Source organism: Octodon degus, unplaced genomic scaffold (genome assembly GCF_000260255.1).
Source record: "Octodon degus isolate 3935 unplaced genomic scaffold, OctDeg1.0 scaffold00035, whole genome shotgun sequence".
Classification (NCBI taxonomy): domain Eukaryota; kingdom Metazoa; phylum Chordata; class Mammalia; order Rodentia; family Octodontidae; genus Octodon; species Octodon degus.
The window spans coordinates 14,003,843-14,012,473 of record NW_004524611.1 but is presented as its reverse complement, the minus strand read 5'-3'; the positions used below and the strand labels follow the sequence as shown (position 1 = coordinate 14,012,473).

Sequence of the window (8,631 nt, the reverse complement as noted above, 5' to 3'; positions counted from 1 at the left end):
GAGAAGAGAAGAGAAGAGAAGAGAAGAGAAGAGAAGAGAAGAGAAGAGAAGAGAAGAGAAGAGAAAAAGGAAAAGACCAGTTCTGACAAGCATCAGATCAAAGGGACCCTGACTCACTGTCTCAGACAAAAATACGTAAATGAGGAAAAGGTCCAAGCAAGGAGGTGGGGAAAGTCCCCAAGGGAGGCCATTAATTACATTTTGCACTGTGGGAGAGACTTGGTCCGAGCCAGGAGGCCTGTTATTCGTGAACTATGTTAGAGGCAAACTATGGGGCCATTGAAGACGGCAATTTGCAAGAAATGGAAGAGGAAGTATGGCTTAAGAGGAGAAAAAGACGAAGAAATGTGGACAAAGATCCTGTGAAGGAAGATGTAGAAAAAGCTAAGAAGAGGCGAGGCCGCCCTCCATCTGAGAAGCTGTCACCAAATCCCCCCAAACTGACAAAACAGATGAACGCCATCATTGATACTGTGATCAACTACAAAGATAGTTCAGGGCAGCAGCTCAGTGAGGTCTTCATTCAGTTACCGTCCAGGAAAGAGTTACCAGAATACTATGAATTAATTAGGAAGTCAGTGGATTTCAAAAAGATAAAGGAAAGAATCCGTAATCATAAGTACTGGAGCCTGGGCGACCTGGAGAAAGATGTCATGCTTCTGGGTCACAATGCTCAGACATTCAACTTGGAGGGATCCCAGATCTACGAAGACTCCATCGTCTTACAGTCAGTGTTTAAGAGTGCGCGGCAGAAAATTGCCAAAGAAGAAGAAAGTGAGGAGGAAAGCAATGAGGAAGAGGAAGAGGAAGAGGAAGAGGAAGAGGAGTCTGAGTCTGAGGCAAAATCTGTTAAGGTGAAAAATCAAGCTCAATAAGAGAGATGAGACAGGCCGGGACAAAGGAAAAGACAAGAAAAGGCCAAATCGAGGGAAAGCAAAGCCAGTGGTGAGCGACTTTGACAGCAACAAAGAGCGGGATGAAAATGACCAGTCAGAAGCAAGTGGGACTGAGATGAGGGATCCCCGTGGAAGTGAGTATTTTTCTTCCCCCTCCCATTTCTACCCAGTGGCTTCACGTGTCCTGGGCACTGGGTTCTTTCTGTGTCCTCCTCCTCATCTTATAAACTAGCTTTAGAATAGTGCCAGACAAACATGATATCATGGTGTAAAACCCACAAAGTTTGTAACATATCATGACCAAATGGGCCTCAAAGATTCAAAGATTAAAACAAACAAAAGCTTTTGATGGAAAATGTGGGTGGATAGTATATTTCTATGGGTGGGTCTAATTTGGTAAAGTTTTGTGCCTGGTTTTATCACTTGCTTGGATGAGATTTTTGTCTTTTGTAGCACTGGTAGCCAGGAGAAGCCATTAAAAGCCACTGGTTATTTTATTTTTCTTTCTTTCTTTCTTTCTTTCTTTCTTTCTTTCTTTCTTTTTTTTTAAATTTTATTTATTTATGTGTGTGTGTGTGTGTGTGTGTGTGTGTGTGGCCAGCTCAGCCCACCAGGGGGCGGGGCTGGCTGGCATGTGGTGCTGGGGGATTGAACCGCGGTCCCTGTGCTTTGCTAAGCTTGTTCTAAGTAGGTGCTTTAGACCACTGAGCCATCTCACCAGCCCTATTTTATTTTTCATCAGGCAATTTTCAAGATTTTTATTTGTTCGGTATTATTTTTTTTACACTGTGGTACATATAAGCAACTTTAATAGGTGATAAATGTACGGTAGTTAGATTTCACCTACATAAAAATTTTTCCACTTTACGCTCTATGATCTGAAAAATGCTTTTTAAATTGTATAAGATCTATGTCAAAAAAGATTTATGTCTACTGTAAACATTGCTTAATTTTATTTGCTCTTGGTTTTAAAAAAATTCTGTTGAAAACGCTATTGAATATTGCGATCTATATAGTGTACTGGATGGCTTCTTTTGTCCACCTGATTTCCTACGTCAACAAAGTGTATTGTCTCCGTCTCCCTGAAGTGTATTTAATCTTTGCTTTCTTTGCTCAATGTCTTTGTTTGCAAGTCATAAGCCTGAAGCAAATAAAATTTGAGTAATTTCGAAGAATGTGGTGTTGGTGTTTTCCTAATAAACATAATTTTGCTCCACTAAAAAAAAAAAATACTTAAACGATCAACATGTTGACAAGTGCATAGCTGATCAGATTCTGCCCAGTGGCTAACACGGTGAACACAGGGGACAATGAAAGACAGAGATGCTGAACTTTTTAGTCCCTTTTTTTTGTGTTGGGAATTGAACTCAAGACCTTGAGCTTGCCAGGCAAGGCACTGAACCACTGAGCTATCCTCAGCTTCCCCCAGTTTTGGGGGAGGTACTGAGAATTGAACTCAGGACCTCACACTTGTAAAGCAAGCACTGTGTGCCACTGAGCTATATCCCCAGAAGTTTTTGTTCTGTTTTATTCACTCAGCAGATGCCGGCTGGTGTTTTAGCATAAGCAAGCTTCAGGTCCTCAGGAAGTGACCAAGGCAACTGTTATCACAACCCCCACCTCGGAGGTGCTACCTACAGTAAAGATGGTGGGAAGCTGTGTGTCTTTCAAAATTAATGATTTTAGTTTGACTAAGAGGAAGCAAAACTAGAGGGTTTACTTAGGGTTTTTCCTTGTTAAGGATGTCTCTTTTCATACAGTCATGTTTTATCAGCGTCTTATGATGGGTCTGTTGGAGGAGCACAGAGAGGCCTGGACCACATGTCAGCATTTCAGGCTGGGGACAGGCAACTTACCAGGGTGCAAACATGCCCATGTGGCCATTTCTAGATCATATCCAAGAGTCGTGGTGACCAGGAGCTACTGATGCCCCTTCCACTGCCCTTTCCAACCCACACCCTCATCTCTTTCTGAAACACTCACTGGCTTCTGCTCTGAGTCTTCTGCTTCCATCTTTGCTTTGTGACTCTCCATCCAACAGCCGGGGATCTAGTTCTACGATTTTATTTATTTGCTTTTTTATTTTGTTTTTGAGACAAGTTCTTGCTATGTAGTTAAGGCTAGGCTTGGGCTCGCTCTGTAGCCCGGGGTGGCTTCAATTCACTGCATCCTCCTGCCTCGGCACATCACCCCCACCGCAGTGTGCTGGGATTATAGGTGAGTACCACCATGCTGGGCTGGTTTTGCTTTTAAGAAAGTCAGCAGCATTGTTACCCCAAAAGGGTAGATACGCCTCAGGTGTCCTGTCCCTTGCCCCAGTGTGTACCACTCTGCATTCTCTGTGGGAGACAGAACAATGTCTCTGCCACTAATATCCACGTCCCCATTCCCAGCATCTGTCACCTATGTAGCAGAAGAGACTTTGTACAATGATAACAGTACAGTATGGGCTAACAGTGTAGGATTCTTGCTTTTTCTTTAAATGTTGGAGACTGAACCTTTACACTCAGTTACATCCCCATGCTTCATTTTTTAATTTTTTTAAGAGTATTCTTTTTAAAAAAAAATTTTTTTTAAATTTATTTATTTATTTACTTGTGTGTGTGTGTGTGTATGTGTGTGTGGCCAGCTCAGCCCACCAGGGGGCGGGGTGGGCTGGCATGTGGTGCTGGGGGATTGAACCGCGGTCCCTGTGCTTTGCTAAGTTTGTTCTAAGTAGGTGCTTTAGACCATTGAGCCATCTCACCAGCCCCCTTTAAAAAATTTGTGTGTGTGTGTGTGTGTGTGTGTGTGTGGCCAGCTCAGCCCACCAGGGGGCGGGGTTGGCTGGCATGTGGTGCTGGGGGATTGAACCGCGGTCCCTGTGCTTTGCTAAGTTTGTTCTAAGTAGGTGCTTTAGACCATTGAGCCATCTCACCAGCACCCCCATGCTTTATTTTTTATTTTTACTTTGGAGCAGGGTCTCACTGAGTCACTGAATCACCTGGATTGGGCTGAAACTTCTGATCCTCTTGCCTCAGCCTCCTCTGTGCTGGGATTAAAGGGATTTGCTGTCATGCTCAGGTGAGTTAAAGTGAGTTACAGACTTGAGATGGGTGGTGACGGGATTATTCAGCTGAGTCCAGGGTCAACGTTGAGACCTTGTAACATGGCACAGTTCAACGGACCCAGCATGAGACGCTGCTAAAACCGCAGAAGCCGAATGTTTGCAAGAAGAAAAGAGCCAAAGGAAATAAGTAGGTAATGCATCTTCGCATGCAGGCTATGATGCCTGTGGTCTGGCATGCTTCCTGGGGACCTGAAGGCCACTTCTGCTGAAACAGTGGCGCTTCACTTGGGCTTGCAGAAATCTGATGGGTGGCAGGAATCCTAGAGATCCTTGTCAGTGTATTGTATCTGTCTCCTTTGTTTTCTTTCTTTCTTTTTTTTTTTTAATATTTATTTATTTGCTACAGGGTCTCACTATGCAGCTTGGACTCATAATGTTCTTCCTGTCTCAGCCTCCCAAGTGCTGGGGTTACAGGCATGCAGCACCACACCCGGTTTTGGTGCCTGGCGCAGGGTGCCCAGGGGTTCTGGGGCTGGTGCTGCATGTGGTACTGGGGAACAAACCCAGGTCCTTGTGCTTGCCAGGCAGGCGCTTAGACTGCCAAGCTATCTCCCTAGCCCCAGGAATTTTATTTTATTTTATTTTTTTGTACTGGGGATCAAACTCAGGACCTTGTGTTTGCTAGGCATGCACTTATGCCGCTGAGCTATCTCCTCAGTCTATTTTTTAAAATTGTTTTTTAAAATTTTATTTATGTATGTATGTATGTATGTCCAACTCAGCCCACCAGGGGGCAGGGCTGGCTGGCATGTGGTGCTGGGGGATTGAACCACAGTCCCTGTGCTTTGCTAAGCTTGTTCTAAGTAGGTGCTTTAGACCACTGCACCATCTCACCAGCCCCTCCTCAGCCTATTTTGTTGTCTTCATCCCAAGGCTGATTCTACCCAGCTCTGCAGGTAGATGTATTGATCATTTTTAAAAAATAGAATGATGAAATTAATCAAAACTTACATTAAATAACTTTCTATTTTGGGCTCGATGTTCTGTTGGGTACTTAGAATATCTTTCTTATTCAACATCTTAACAACTCACTGAAGTCAGTATTATTCTTTCCATTTTACAGATGAAGATGTAGTTTCAGATAAATCTGGTGGTTAGAAACTGTCAGATTCAGTTACAGCCCAGGCAGTCCGAATGCTCTTTCCCCGCCTCTCCTATTTTAAATAGAAAGTAATGCTGCACCAAGTAGTACACACCTGTAATCTCAGCACTTGGAAGGCTGAGGAAGGATTGCTGTGGATTTGAGCCCAGCCTGGGCTACATAGCAGGGACCCAAGGATAAGGGCTTCCTGATTGTCAAATGAAGAGTCACCTAGGAATCAAGCTAACAGCTTATAAGGAGAGAGAAAGCGATTGGTGGCCAACAGCCTGACAGCAATGAAGCATGGGGAAGTTGATAGAAGAATAGGGCCTCCTGGGAAGGAGCTTCAGATGATCGCTTCCACTTGGAGGCTCTGATGGCTAGAAATGCAGAAAGGAGGTTTGCTAGGGTATAAACTACGGCAACTCAGTAAAACTGCATATATTTTAGAAGCAGAGAATATACCACAATATATAAACTAGCAATGTCTGGGGACAAAATCTTCAGATACCCTTGGGTCTATCTCAACGCCCTCTTGACTTCTTAGAGTAGATATCATAAAGGTATAGGAGGCTGTTTAGAGGTAAACATAGAAATACGTCTAAATCCTATTAGGTCATTTACATTGATAAATTATTTTTATTATTTTATTGTTGTTTTCTGTGATCAGGACTTGCCATGTAGTTCAGCCCAATCTTGAACTCACTTTATTGCTCAGGTGATCCTCCTGCCTCAGCATCCTGAGTGCTAAGGTTACAGACATGACCATCACACCCAGATATGTCGATGAATTTGAAAATGTTTTGTCCAAGACTATGATACAGGACATACCGCCTGTCGGGACCTAGGATGTTTTTTTTTTTTTTTTTTTTTAAACCTCAACATGTGTCTTTTCAACAGGACTTTCAGCCCTGTCATAAGGCCTGGAGTTTAGATGAGAAAGCCATGCTGGCTGTGAGCTCCAAGCACAAGGCCCAGTGCTCCGTGTAGGACAGCCTCCAGGGTGAGCTGATTATCTGGTGGTCCACATCTTCATCAGACACACACACGTACACACCCATCTTTGGAAGCCATGCCTGCCCAGTGCACATGATTAACCCCCCTAGATGAATGCTGGATCTCACCAATGGGAGAACCAATCCAGCTGAACCCCACCTGCCTGGCACATACACCCAAGCTCTGCCTACGCAGGAGGGTGTGTGCTTGCATGTTTGTCTCAGTCTCCTTTTCTGGTGACTTAGGCTTAATAACTCTGCTGCCCAGAATGAATTGTGCAGATTTTTTAAGGGTAAGGCAGTTGGGTATGGCGGTGCATGCCTGTGATCCTAACACTTGGGAGGCTGAGGCAGGAGGATCACTGTGAGTTCAAGGCCAGCCTGTGCTATACAGTGAAACTCTGTCTAAAAATAAATAAAATTAAATTTAAAAAGATGTGGTTTCTCCCCCTGCTGTCTCCTGAAAGAACACAGCTCTGACAGTGTGTTCATTGATTTTAATTAATGGGCTACATAGCTTAGACTCAGGTCAGACCTCTGACCTCCATAACCATTTGACTATTAATTTTTGTTACTTTAAGCCACAGACTGTGGTAAGTTATTACAGCAGCCACAGGAAAGGAACATGCTCCTTCACTTTCTGCACTGGCTTTTTCTTTTTTTGCGTGTTTTGTTTTTTTTTTAGACAGGGTCTCACTCGCAATTCAGGCAGGCCTTGAACTCACTATGGAGCCCAGGCTGGCCTTGAACTTGCGGCACTCCTCCTGCCTCGGCCTCCAGGGTGCTAAGGTTACAGGCCTATGCTGTCACACAGAGCTCAGCCCTGATCTGTTTTTCAAACAAGCTAAGCTTCTGCCACCGCGGGGCCTTCACACTGGCTGTTCACATCCAGCCTGTCAGCACAGCACCCTCCTCAGCCTGTAGCCCGCAGGTCTCCAGCACAGGGGCTGTTTCCTCCGGGCGCCTCTCATGTCACTCCGCCACCTTCTGCAGATTGCCTTTCCTGGCTCCTTTGCCTGCCCCTGAGCAGGCTCTGCTGATCTAGACTCTCAGCTCCCGGAGGGCATAGAGGTGCTGTAACCCAGAGCCGCGCCTGGCACAGAGAACATCCTCACAGCTGCAGTTCATTCCGTCCTCTACAGCCCTGGCGTCTTTGGGGTGAGGAAGAAAGGGTTTGAGAAAGGGTGCATGGGAGGATGTGAGGTGACAGATCAGAACCAGGTGTCACATGTCGCAGAGCTGAGACCTCTTGGGTAGCCTTGCCAGCCACCCCACTGCCTGCAGCCCTCAGAGACGGCACGGAATGACCACAGGCCAAAGTGAAGCTTGGGCCTCGCACACCCCATGGAGGTCCTAGTTGCACCGACCCTCAGGTTCCTCCCCACGGCAACCTCTAGTTGTCCAGGTCTTGCCAGCCCCAGCCTCTGGGACCCCGGCGCTCCCTAGGGATATGCGACAGAAACCTATTCAGGGGGCCCCTCGCTGTGTCCTTACTGCCCCCTGGTGGACAGTACAGCATAATGCAGCTTCCTCGGCCCCGTGAAGGAATGGTCCAACCCCTTCCAGCCCCCTTGGCTGGCATCCGCGACGTTTCTGCGATGAGCCTCTTGGATCTCCCCAGCACCTGGCTTTAGTGAGACCTGGAGAAGGCTGGCGCCTCACAGAGCGTGCAAGCCCTGGCAGGTCGGGACAGGTAATGTGGTTGTTATTTTAGAGCAGTAGGGAAGCTTCCATAGGTGAAACTGGAAATGTAATGCATTTATGTTTTAGAAGGTGTGGGGCAAATAATTCAGACAATGCTGATGGGATTGAAATTGGCCCGCTGGGTACCGGAGTGCCCCCAACTCAGAGGCACTCTACAACTGACCTAAGTTGGGGCTGACCTCAAACTTGCAGTCCTCCTGCGTCAGCCTCAGGAGCAACCGGGTGATACAAATGTTATAGAAGGTAATTGAGCAGTGTCTATCAACAGTATGACAAATGCACACATCTTTGATCCAGTAATTCCCCATTTAGGATTCTAATTAAGTACAAAGTAGGCTGACGCAGGAGCTATTCAGCAGTGGTGACCGCAGTCACAGATGACTGGAAACTCAGATGTGCATCAAGGTGGAAAGGATGAATAAATTATTAGTGCACCCCGTCAAAGGGCATATCCCTTCAACTATCTCTTCTGCACCCATAAAAACAGCCAAGTGAACCCAAAATTTGGGTTAGTGTATTACTGTTTTGTTTTTTTGTTTTTTTGCTGTGCTGGGGATTGAACTCAGGGCCTTGTGCTTGCCAGGCAAGCGCTTATTCGACTGAGCTGTCTCCCCAGCCCATGTTGTTTGTTTTGGGTTTTTTTCTGTTTAAGCCTTTATTTTTCATTGGAAGGAATGATGCTCAGTTTACTTTCTGGAAGGGTTCTTAAGCAACATATCTGGCCTGATTAACTTGAAAATTCACTCATCAAGTTAGTTATTACAGTTAAACTATTACTTTAATGATATTTTACTTCTCTAGTTAAATGAGTTAAGTCAGAAAATTCATGGACATTTCAACATTAGG

At 45.4% G+C, this 8,631-nt stretch overlaps 1 pseudogene; it reads left to right on the top strand.

Annotated features, from left to right (window-relative positions):
- The first annotated feature begins 269 nt into the window (after window positions 1-269).
- LOC101567738 lies at window positions 270-7,161 on the top strand (annotated as a pseudogene).
- Window positions 7,162-8,631: the final 1,470 nt, after the last annotated feature.